We start from the raw sequence: 12,166 nt of genomic DNA on the forward strand, positions 1-12,166 counted from the left end.
TATTAATTTTTTGTAAAGGAAAAGGTGACACAGCTCAGTACATTTTCTCCATGTTTGTTAAATTTGCATTGTTCGTTTATTTTACTTTGTGTATTGTGGACTACTATGCTAAGGGGTCATTCAGCCAGTACTAGTCATGGGTACATGAATCAGCTATTTCTGTGGTCTATGTTGTTTTAAAACATCATTTAGGCCAAGGGTAGCCTTGGAATGAATTAACAATTTATGGGTTTTTTTTGTATTTCACATTTTGTTCCTGAAGAAAAGTGTATTTTGACAGGGTAATATTTGGTTCTTTGGGAGGATGTGTTTTGTTGTAAAAGTTGTAAAAGTTTTATAGGTACTTAATTTTCATTTTTGGCATTGCTGAATTAATGGCAGTGTTTTCTTCATTCTTACCTTGCCTTCTTTGTCTGCCCAGTGTGTGTGTGTTTGCCACAGCCTATCATTTGTCTTTGTTCTACATGCCATGTGGCCGGGGGCCATTATGTATAGTCAGTGTCCATAGGTCTGCATGTGTTCTTTGTTATCCATGCCTCCTTGTTTGCTGTTGTTTGACCATGTAACTGGCAGCCATTTCGTGAAGTGTGTTTTTGTCAAAGGCCTCCATGTGCTCTTTGTTCTGCAATGCCTCCTTGCTTGCTGTTGTTGTGATTTGACCATGTGGTTGGGGTCCATTCTGTGCAGGCAGTCAGTACGCTTTTGCCATAGACCTGCATGTGTTCTTTGGTTTCCAATGCCTACTTGCTTGCTGTTGTTGTTGTTTAACCATTTTGCTGGTTACCATTTTGTGCAGTCAGTCAGTGTGCTTTTGCCATTGGCCTGCATGTGTTCTTTGGTTTCCAGTGCCTACTTGCTTGCTGTTGTTTGACCATGTTGCTGATGTCTAATTTGTGTAGCCAGCTAGTATGCAATGCCATAGGCCTGCATGTGTTCTTTGTTAGCCATGTCTGAGTCTTTGCTTGTTGTTTGACCAGGTGGCTAGTGTGAGAAAGAAGCCTCTTTCTAGCATGGTTACCCCCATTTTTGGCCTGTTCGTCAGTGTGTTTTTACTGTCTCACTGGGATCCAGCTAGCCAGGACCCCAGTGCTCATAGTTTGAGACCTATTTGTCAGTGTGTTTTACTGTCTCACTGGGATCCTGCTGGCCAGGACCCCAGTGCTCATAGTTTGTGGCCTAAATGTGTTTGTCAGTATGCTTGACTGTGTCACTGGAGTTCTGCTAACCAGAACTCCAGTGCTTATGCTCTCTCCGTGTGCCAAATTTGCCACTATAGTTTAGTGACTCCATATTCTAATTCTGATTGGCACACTGGAACCCCTTATATGTCCCTAGTATATGGTACCTAGGTACCCAGGGCATTGGGTCCCAGGAGATCCTTATGGCCTGTAGCATTTCTTTTGCCTCCCATAAGGAGCTCATACAAACACTTGTTCAGGACTGCCATTGCAGTCTGAGTGAAATAAAGCAAGCACTATTTCACAGCCATTTGCACTGCACCTGGTCACTTATAAGGCACCTATATGTCTAACCTTCAGACCTTGAAGGCTAGGCACATAATACCTGTATGTGAGAGCACCCCTGCACCAGCAGAGGTGCCCCCACTTCACCCAAGCCCATTTTCCCAGACTTCGTTAGTGGGGGGACGCCATTATAAGTGTGCACTACATATAGGTCAATACATATATGTAGCTTCACAATAGTAACTCTGAATATGTCCATGTGAGGAGCCATACTGATTCTAGTATTGGGGGGGGGGGGCAGTTCCATGCACCATGGGGGCTCCACCATGGACCCCCAGAACTGCCATACCAGCCTTCTGAGGTTTTTACTCCAGCCCCAGCTGCTGCCAACTCACAGACAGGCTTCTTCCATCCTAGGGCTTGAGAAGTTGAATCCCAGAAAGGCATAACAATGCATCTCCTTTAGGAGAGGGGTGCTACACCCTCTCCCTTTGGAAATAGGTGTTACGGGCATGGGATGGGTATTCTCACAGAGCCTCTGGAAATGCTTTGAAGGGCACAATTAGTCCCCTCCCTGCATAATCCAGTCTACACCAGTTCAGGGACCACTCCCCTGTCCATCACCACCCCAGGGGTGGTGCTCAGAGCTTCTCCAAAGTGTCCGTGGGTTTTGCCATCTTGGATTCCAAGGTGGTGGGGCACTCTGGGAGCATCTGAGTGGCCAGTGCCAGCAGGTGACTTCAGAGAACACTCCTGATAGGTCCATTCCTGGTTAGGCGACCAATCCCCCTCTGAGGGCTATTTAGAGACTCTCCTCCGGGTGTTTCCTCAGATTTGGATTGCAAGACTCCATCAGGAATCCTCTGCAACTTCTGCTTCACCTTCTACCATCGGATCAACCACAGAATTGCTCCAGGTACTCTTCAACTGCAACAAAGTATCCAAGAAAACTACTGCAACTCTGTAACTTCAGTTTCTGCCAGCAACTGCAAAAATTTCCAAGTCGTGCACACTCCGAGGAGTGTCTGTCTTCACCTGTACCAGAAGGACCGAAGGAATCTCCCGTGGAGTGATGGAGTCTCTTCCATGCTTCAGCAGGCACCTCTCTGCAGCGGCGACTGGTACTCTGGATCCTGAGTGTGGATCCTGGAACACAGGTGGTGGACTGAAGTAACCCTGACTGTCCAAAGGTCCAACTGTACAAGTTTGGTGAGGTAAGAGCTTGCCTTCCTGTGCCAGAGAGTACCCCTGTGCACTGCTTGTTTTGCACCTCCTAGGACTTCTGTACACTTCTCCAAGGAATCCTTCATACACAGCACAGCCCAGGTCCCTAGCACTCTATCCTACTACGCTCAGCTCCCTGAGTTGCTCTCCGGTGGCGTGGGGAAACCTTTGTGTAGTGCTGCAATGACCACAATTTGCAACTACTTTGTCCCTGTGTCCTGGGGCTCCTGTTGGTGCTGCCTGGTCTACTGAGGGCTCTCTGAAGTGTTGAGACCCCCCCTCTGTCTCCTCAGTCCAGGCTGAGACCCCCAGGTCCCTCCTGGGCCCAGGTAGCACCTTTTCCCAACAAACGTGCCTTTTGTGTGAGCCAAGGCTTGTTGGCAGAATCCAATGACGAAAACCAGCCTGCATACAGGTACTTGACGTGGGACATCTCTTGCACCAAGCAGGAACCCACAGCTATCTTCTTTGGTGCATTTCTGACTTTTTCTTCTAACTGGAGAATCCACTTTTGCACCTTCATCCAGGTTAGCCGTGGCTCCTATTACTCCTGGACTCCTCAGCAACTCTTGGACTTGGTCTCCTCTCTCCGCAGGTCTTCAGGTCCAGGAACCCATTGTTGGTGTCTTGCAGTTTTGCTTGGTTTTTGCATACTTTTTCATCACGATTTCTAGTGTGTTCTGAAGAAATTTGCTGTTTTTGACTCCTGCTTTCCTGGGCTCTGGGGTGGGGTATTTTACTTACCTTTGGTGTTTTCTTACAATCCCAGCGCCCCTCTACACACTACTGTTGCCTAGGTGGGAATCCGACATTCGCATTCCACTATTTTAGTATATGGTTTGTGTTCCCCTAGGCCCCTTGTAACCTATGGTGATTTTCACTATTTTCACTATTTTATGACTGTTTACTTACCTGATTTTGGTTACTAGTGTATATTTTATGTGTAATACTTACCTCCTAAGGGAGTATAGCCTCTAAGATATTTTTGGCCTTGTGTCACTAAAATAAAGTACCTTTATTCTTGGTAACACTGAGTATTGTCTATCTTGTGTGTAAGTACTGTATGACTACAGTAGTATTGCAAGAGCTTTGCATGTCTCCTAGTTCAGCCTTGGCAGCTCTGCCTACAGCTACCTCTAGACAGCCTGGCTTTTAGACACTGACTACATTTCACCAATAAGGGATAAGTGTACCTGGTATAAGGTCTAAGGACCATATTTACACTTTGCACCAGATTTGCGTCATTTATTTTGGCGCAAATTCGGCGCAAACTTAACTCCATATTTATATTTTGGCGCTAGACCTGTCTAGCGTCAAAGGTATGTAGTGTGTGCCATTTTTTTTACGTGAAAACCTACCTTGCGCTAATGACATGCAAGGTAGGCGCTCCCATGCAAAAAATGACTCTAAGGCATGTGCACCTTATTTATCCTCCCACGTCAAAATGACACGCAGGAGGAGCCAGGCCTTAAAACATGGCACCAAGCCGGATTTGCGCCGATTTTTTAATGGCTGGGTCAGGGCAGGAGTTAAGGGGCCTGTGGGCTAATTTCCATGGTGGGAGAACATGGAGGCAGTCCACAGGTGCCCTTCCCTGCACCCAGAGACACCCCCTGCCACCCTTGCCCACCCCTGGAAGACACCCATGGATGGGGGACGAATCTATGGTGAGTGCAGGTAAGTATTTTTTGTTTTTTAAGTGGCATGGGGGGCCTAACTTGGGCCCCCCTGCATGCCACTGTGCCCAATGACCATGCCCAGGGGACAAAAGTCCCCTAGGGCATGGCCATTTGGCAGTGCGGCATGACTCCTGTCTTTGCTAAGACAGGAGTCATTTCCATGGGGGTTGTGTGTCAAGAAATGGCGCTAGTCAGGTTAGAGACAATATTTTTAACTCTAACCTGACTTGCACCATTCTTTGACGCACAACACCAGTGTTCACTTTGCCTTCGCTGCCTGGTTAGAGTAATTTATTTTGACGCTAACTAAGGCCGCAGCACCGGCTACCGTCATTCCATAAATAAGGCACCAGGCTGGTGCGTTGGAATGGCGTTAGCCGGCGTTAAACTTTTTGATGCAAATCTGTGCTAGCGCTGATTTGTGTCAAAAAGTATAAATATGGGCCTAAGTACCTTAGGTACCCATTACAAATCAGGCCAGCTTCCTACACTTTTGCCATAGGCCTACATGTGTTCTTGCTCTCCCATGCCTCCTTACTTGCTGTTGTTGCTGTTTTTTGACTATGTGGTCGGTGGCCATTTTGTGGAGCCACTCAGTATGCTTTGCTTTTGACATAGGCCTGCATGTGTTCTTTATTCCCAAATGCCCTCTTGCTTGCTATTGTTGTGGGTTGCCCATGTGGCCGGTAGCCATTTTGTGCAGCCAGAAAGTGTGCTTCTGCCATAGGCCTGCATGTGTTCTTCCTTGTTGTCCATGCCTCCCTATTTGCTAGTGTTTGAGCATGTGGCTGGTGACTATTTTGTGTATGCAGTCAGTGTGTAAGGAAATGCTTCCTAGGCATGGTTACCCCCTGTCTTTTTGCCTTTTGCTGATGCCAAGTTATTATTGAAAGTGTGCTGGGACCCTGCTAACCAGGTCCCAGCACCAGTGTTATTTCCCTAAACTGTACCCTTGCTTCTACAATTGGCAAAGCCCTGGCACTCAGATAAGTCCCTTGTAAATGGTACCCCTGGTACCATGGGTCCTGATGCCAGGGAAGGCCTCTAAGGGCTGCAGCATGTCTTATGCCACCCTGGGGACCCCTCACTCAGCAAATGCACACTCCTTCACAGCTTGTGTGTGCTGGTGGGGAGAAAATGACTAAGTCCACATGGCACTCCCCTCAGAGTGCCATGCCAACCTCACACTGCCTGTGGCATAGGTAAGTCAACCCTCTAGCAGGCCTTACAGCCCTAAGGCAGGGTGCACTATACCACAAGTGAGGGCATATGTGCCTGAGCACTATGTCCCTACAGTGTCTAAGCAAAACCTTAGACATTGTAAGTGCAGGGTAGCCATAAGAGTATATGATCTGGGAGTTTGTCAAACACGAACTCCACAGTTCCATAATGGCTATACTGAAATCTGGGAAGTTTGGTATCAAACATCTCAGCACAATAAATGCACACTGATGCCAGTGTGGAATTTATTGTAAAATGCACCCAGAAGGCATCTTAGAGATGCCCCCTGAAAACCAATCTGACTTCTAGTGTGGGGCTGACCAGTTTCTGCCAGCCTGCCACAACCAGACGAGTTTCTGGCCACATGGGGAGAGTGCCTTTGTTACTCTGTGGCCAGGAACAAAGCCTGTACTGGGTAGAGGTGCTTCTACCTCCCCCTGCAGGAACTGTAACACCTGGCGGTGAGCCTCAAAGGCTCATCCCTTTTGTTACAGTGCCACAGGGCATCCCAGCTAGTGTAGATGCCCGCCCCTCTGGCAACTGCTCCCACATTTGGCGGCAAGGCTGGAGGAGATAATTAGAAAAATAAGGAGGAGTCACCCACCAGTCAGGACAGCCCATAAGGTGCCCTGAGCTGAGGTGGCCCCTGCCTTTAGGAATCCTCCATCTTAGTTTTGGAGGATTCCCCCAATAGGATTAGGGATGTGCCCCCTCCCCACTGGGAGGCGGCACCAAGAGGGTGTAGCCACCCTCCAGGACCGTAGCCATTGGCTACTGCCCTCCCAGACCTAAACATACCCCTACATTTAGTATTTAGGGGCACCCCAGAACCCAGGAAATCAGATTCCTGCAACCTGAAACAAGAAGAAGGACTGCTGACCTGAAAGCCCTGCAGAGACGACGGAAGATGACAACGGCTTTGGCCCCAGTCCTGCCGGCCTGTCTCCTGACACACACTCAAAGACTTAACTCTAAGACTTTGCATTTGCTGGACTACTCAGCCAATACCTGATCACACGACTAAATTCCCAAAATTTTCATTAGAAACTGATTTTTGAAATTTGAGCTATTTTCCTAAATTTTTAAGAGTCCTGCTAGGGCCTTGTGTTAGTCCCTGTTAGCATTTCTTTTAGAGTTTAAAAGTTTGTAAAAGTTTGGACTTAAGTTCTAGAAGTAGTTTTTAGATTCTTAAAAAGTAATCCCAACTTTTAGAGTGATACTGTCTAGCACAGATGAGATGGTGGTGGAACTCAACCTCACCCCTTACCTGCATCTAGGGATGTCCAAGGTAAGGACTCTCTGTAAGCTAAAAAATATAAAGACTGGGTCCAACCCTACCAAAGTTAAGCTCCAGAAGCTTTTGGCAGAGTATTCAAAGGACCACCTCTCTGAGGATAATCCTACAGAGGGAGAAGATAGTGAGCAAGTGAGAAGGAGGATGACTCCCTCCCTCCTGTCCTAACTAGGGAGACTAGGGTCCCTCAAACCCTATCTCCACAAGTGATAGTCAGAGAGACTGGTTCTTCCACAGGGGAGACCAGTACCTCTGGAAGCATTGAGGGCAGCCTCAATGAATATGACCTCCTGTTAGCCAGGATGGCCAAAAGATTGGCTTTGGAGAGACAGCTCCTAGCCATAGAGAGGGAAAGACAAGAGATGGGTTTAGCTCCCATCAATGGTGGCAGAAACATAAATAGGGTCAGATAGAGTACTGACATGTTAAAAATCCCCAAAGGGATTGTAACAAAATATGAAGATGGTGATGATATCACCAAATGGTTCACAGCTTTTGAGAGGGTTTGTGCAACCAGAAAAGTAAACAAATCTCACTGGGGTGCTCTCCTTTGGGAAACGTTCACTGGAAAGTATAGGGATAGACTCCTCACACTCTCTGGTAAAGATGCAGAATCCTATGACCTCCTGAAGGCTATCCTGATTGAGGACTTTGGATTCTCAACTGAGGAGTAAAGGATTAGGTTCAGGGGGGCTCAAGAATCCTCGAGCCAGACCTGGGTTGATTTTGTTGACTTATCAGTCAAAACACTAGATGGTTGGATAAATGGCAGTGGTGTAAATGATTATAATGGGCTGTATAACTTGCTTATGAAAAAACATCTGTTAAGTAATTGTTTCAATGACAAACTGCATCAGCATCTGGTAGACCTAGGTCCAATTTCTCCCCAAGAATTGGGAAAGAAGGCAGACCATTGGGTCAAGACTAGGGTGACCAAGACTTCCACAGGGGTGACCAAATGAAAGGGGTCAAAAAGCTACCCCAGGGGTAGATTGTTGAGACATCCCAGGGAAAAAGTAAAGAGTCTTCTACAGGGCCCCAAAAACCTGCTCAGGAGAGTGGGTCCAAAGCCTCTTCACAATCCTCATTTGGGCATAAGGGTAAAAACGTTGATCCCAAAAAGGCCTGGTGTCACATCTGGACTCAGCATGGACACCAAACTGGAGACAAGGCCTGTCCCAAGTAAAGTCCCACAACTACTACTCCAGTTAGCACTGGAATAGCCACTCTCCAGGTGGGATCACCAGTGTTCCCAGAGCAAATCAGGGTTCACACTGAAGCTACATTAGTCTCAGAGGGTGGGGTGGACCTAGTCACACTTGCTACCTGGTCGCCTAACATGCAAAAATACAGGCAGCAACTCTTAATCAATGGGACTAGAGTAGAAGCCCTGAGAGATACAGGTGCCAGTGTCACTATGGTGACAGACAAACTCCTTTCCCCAGGACAGTACCTGGCTGGACAGACATATCCAGTCACCAATGCTGACAATCAGACTAAAGTCCATCCCATGGCAATGGTAACTTTAGAATGGGGAGGGGTCACTAGCCTGAAACAGGTGATAGTCTCTTCTGCAATACCAGTAGAATGTCTGCTTGGAAATGATCTGGAGTCCTCAGCATGGGCTGAGGTAGAACTCAAAACCCATGGAGCCATGCTGGGTATCCCTGAACTGGTGTGTGTCAAGACAAGGGCACAGTGCAGGGCTCAGGGTTAAAAAGAAGTGTTGGAGTCTGGAATAATGGCCCAACCTTCCAGGAGAAAAGGAAAGAAGACTGGAGAACCAGCTTCAACACAGCACACCAAACAGAACCTCTCTTCCCAGGAAGATGTTCGATCCCCTGAGGGAACTGAGTCCATGGAGCTGGGACCTTACCAGGTAGAGCTCTTGGGCCCAGGGGGACCCTCAAGGGAACAGCTGTGTAAGGGGCAAGAAACGCATCCCTCTCTTGAAGGCCTAAGACAGCAAGCAGCTGAGCAAGAAAAGGGAAATGTCAGTGGAACTCAAAGAGTCTATTGGGAAGATGGGCTCCTTTACACTGAGGCAAGAGATCCCAAACCTGGTGCCACTAGGAGAGTGGTAGTGCCTCAGGAGTTTAGGGAGTTCATTCTGACCTTAGCTCATGACATTCCCCTTGCTGGGCATTTGGGACAAACCAAGACATGGGAGAGGTGAGTTAACCATTTCTATTGGCCCAATCTGTCCCAGAAAGTTAAGGAGTTTTGCCCCTCCTGTGTCACCTGTCAAGCTAGTGGTAAGACAGGTGGCCATCCAAAGACCCCCCTCATTCCACTTCCGGTGATGGGGTCCCCTTTGAGATAGTGGGAGTGAATATAGTGGGTCCATTTGAACCTACCACAGCATCAGGGAACCAGTATATCCTAGTAGTAGTGGATCATGCTACTAGGTACCCTGAAGCAATTCCCCTTAGGTCCACTACTGCCCCAGCAGTAGCCAAAGCACTCATTGGTATTTTTACCAGAGTGGGATTTCCTAAGGAGGTGGTTTCTGACAGACGTACCAACTTCATGTCAGCCTACCTAAAACACATGTGGAATGAGTGTGGGGTGACTTACAAATTTACCACACCATACCACCCACAAACCAATGGCCTTGTTGAGAGATTCAACATAACATTGAAATGCATGATTATGGGGCTCCCTGAAAAACTCAAAAGGAGATGGGATGTCCTCTTGCCATGCCTGCTTTTCGCCTACAGAGAGGTGCCTCAGAAAGGAGTAGGGTTTTCCCCCTTTGAACTTCTGTTTGGCCATCCTGATAGGGGACCACCAGCACTTGTAAAAGAAGGCTGGGAGAGACCTCTCCATGAGCCTAAACAAGATGTAGTGGACTATGTACTAGACCTACGTTCAAGGATGGCAGAGTACATGAAAAAGGCAAGCAAAAACCTTGAGGACAGATAACAGCTCTAGAAGATGTGGTATGACCAAAAGGCTGCTATGGTTGAGTTTCAGCCAGGGCAGAAAGTCTGGGTTCGGGAGCCTGTGGCTCCAAGGGCACTTCAAGACAGATGGAGTGGCCCTTTCCCAGTTCTTGAGAAAAAGAGTCAGGTCACCTACCTGGTTGACCTAGACACTAGCAGGACCCCCAAGAGGGTGATCATGTGAACCGCCTCAAACTCTTTCATGATAGGGCAGATGTAAACATGTTAATGGTTACAGATGAGGACCAGGAAGCAGAGGGTTAACCTCTCCCTGATCTCCTCTCCACTGACCCTAAAGAGGGCTCAGTAGATGGAGTGATCTATTCAGACACCCTCTCTGGCCAACAGCAGGCTGACTGCAGGCAAGTCCTCAAGCAGTTTGCTGAGCTCTTTTCTTTTACCCCTGGTCAGACACACCTGTGTACCCATGATGTGGACACATGGAGACAGCATGCCTGTCAAAAACAAAATATTTAGACAGTCTGACCAACTTAAGGAAAGTATCAAAGTAGAAGAAAACAAGATGCTGGAGTTGGGAGTGAGTGAGCACTCTGACAGTCCCTGGGCTAACCCAGTGGTCTTGGTCCTCAAACCTCACACAATAGATGGCAAGAGAGAGATGAGGTTCTGTGTGGACTACAGGGGGCTTAATTCTGTCACCAAGACAGATGCTCACCCCATACCAAGGGCAGATGAGCTAATAGATAAATTAGGTGCTGCCAAATACTTAAGTACCTTTGACTTGACAGCAGGGTACTGGCAAATAAGAACGGCACCAGGAGCAAAAGAGAAAACAGCATTCTCAACACCTGATGGGTACTACCAGTTTACTGTGATGCCCTTTGGCTTAAAGAATGCCCCTGCCACCTTCCAAAGGTTGGTGAATCAAGTTCTTGCTGGCTTGGAGTCCTTTAGTGCAGCTTATCTTGATGATATTACTGTCTTTAACTCCAACCAGCAGGATCACCTGGTCCACCTGAAGAAGGTTTTGCAGACCCTGCAAGCTGCAGGCCTCTCTATTAAGGCATCTAAATGTCAGATAGGGCAGGGTACTGTGGTTTACTTGGGTCACCTTGTTGGTGGAAGCCAAGTTCAGCCACTCCAACCCAAGATCCAGACTATTCTGGACTGGAAAAACCCAGGCTCAAGTCAGGTCATTCCTTGGCTTGACTGGGTACTGTAGGAGGTTTGTGAAGGGTTGTGGATCAATAGTGACACCCCTCACAGAACTTACCTCCAAGAAAATGCCCAAGAAAGTGGACTGGACCGTGGACTGTCAAAAGTCCTTTGATACCCTGAAGCAAGCTATGTGCACAGCACCAGTTTTGAAAGCTCCAGATTACTCTAAGCAGTTCATTGTGCAGACAGATGCCTCTGAACATGGGATAGGAGCAGTCCTGTCGCAAATAAATTATGATGGCCTTGACCAGCCTGTTGCTTTTACTAGCAGGAGGTTACTCCCCAGGGAACACCGTTGGAGTGCCATTGAGAGGGAGGCCTTTGCTGTGGTCTGGTCCCTGAAGAAGTTGAGACCATACCATTTTGGTACTCACTTCATAGTACCAACTGACCACAGACCTCTCAGATAGCTAATACAAATGAAAGGAAAAAACCCTAAACTGTTAAAATGGTCCATATCCCTACTCTCTTGGGAAAGGGTAGTCTCATCCTCTTTCGTTTAGGGGGGGATTGTGGAAGGAAATGCCTCCTTGGCATGGTTCCCCCCTGATTTTTTGCCTTTTGCTGATGCCAAGTTATGATTGAAAGTGTGCTGGGACCCTGCTAACCAGGCCCCAACACCAGTGTTCTTTCCCTAAACTGTACCTTTGTTTCCACAATTGGCACAGCCCTGGCACTCAGATAAGTCCCTTGTAAATGGTATCCCTGGTACCAAGGGCCCTGATGCCAGGGAAGGTCTCTAAGGGCTGCAGCATGTCTTATGCCACCCTGGGGACCCCTCACTCAGCACATGCACACTGCCCCACAGCTTGTGTGTGCTGGTGGGGAGAAAATGACTAAGTCGACATGGCACTCCCCTCAGAGTGCAATGCCAACCTCACACTGCCTGTGGCATAGATAAGTCACCCCTCTAGCAGGCCTTACAGCCCTAAGGCAGGGTGCACTATACCACAGGTGAGGGCATATGTGCCTGAGCACTATGCCCCTATAGTGTCTAAGCAAAACCTTAGACATTGTAAATGCACTGTAGCCATAAGAGTATATGGTCTGGGAGTTAGTCAAACACGAACTCCACATTTCCATAATGGCTACACTGAAATCTGGGAAGTTTGGTATCAAACTTCTCAGCACAATAAATGCACACTGGTGCCAGTGTGGAAT

Source organism: Pleurodeles waltl, chromosome 1_1 (genome assembly GCF_031143425.1).
Source record: "Pleurodeles waltl isolate 20211129_DDA chromosome 1_1, aPleWal1.hap1.20221129, whole genome shotgun sequence".
NCBI classification, from domain to species: Eukaryota; Metazoa; Chordata; class Amphibia; order Caudata; family Salamandridae; genus Pleurodeles; species Pleurodeles waltl.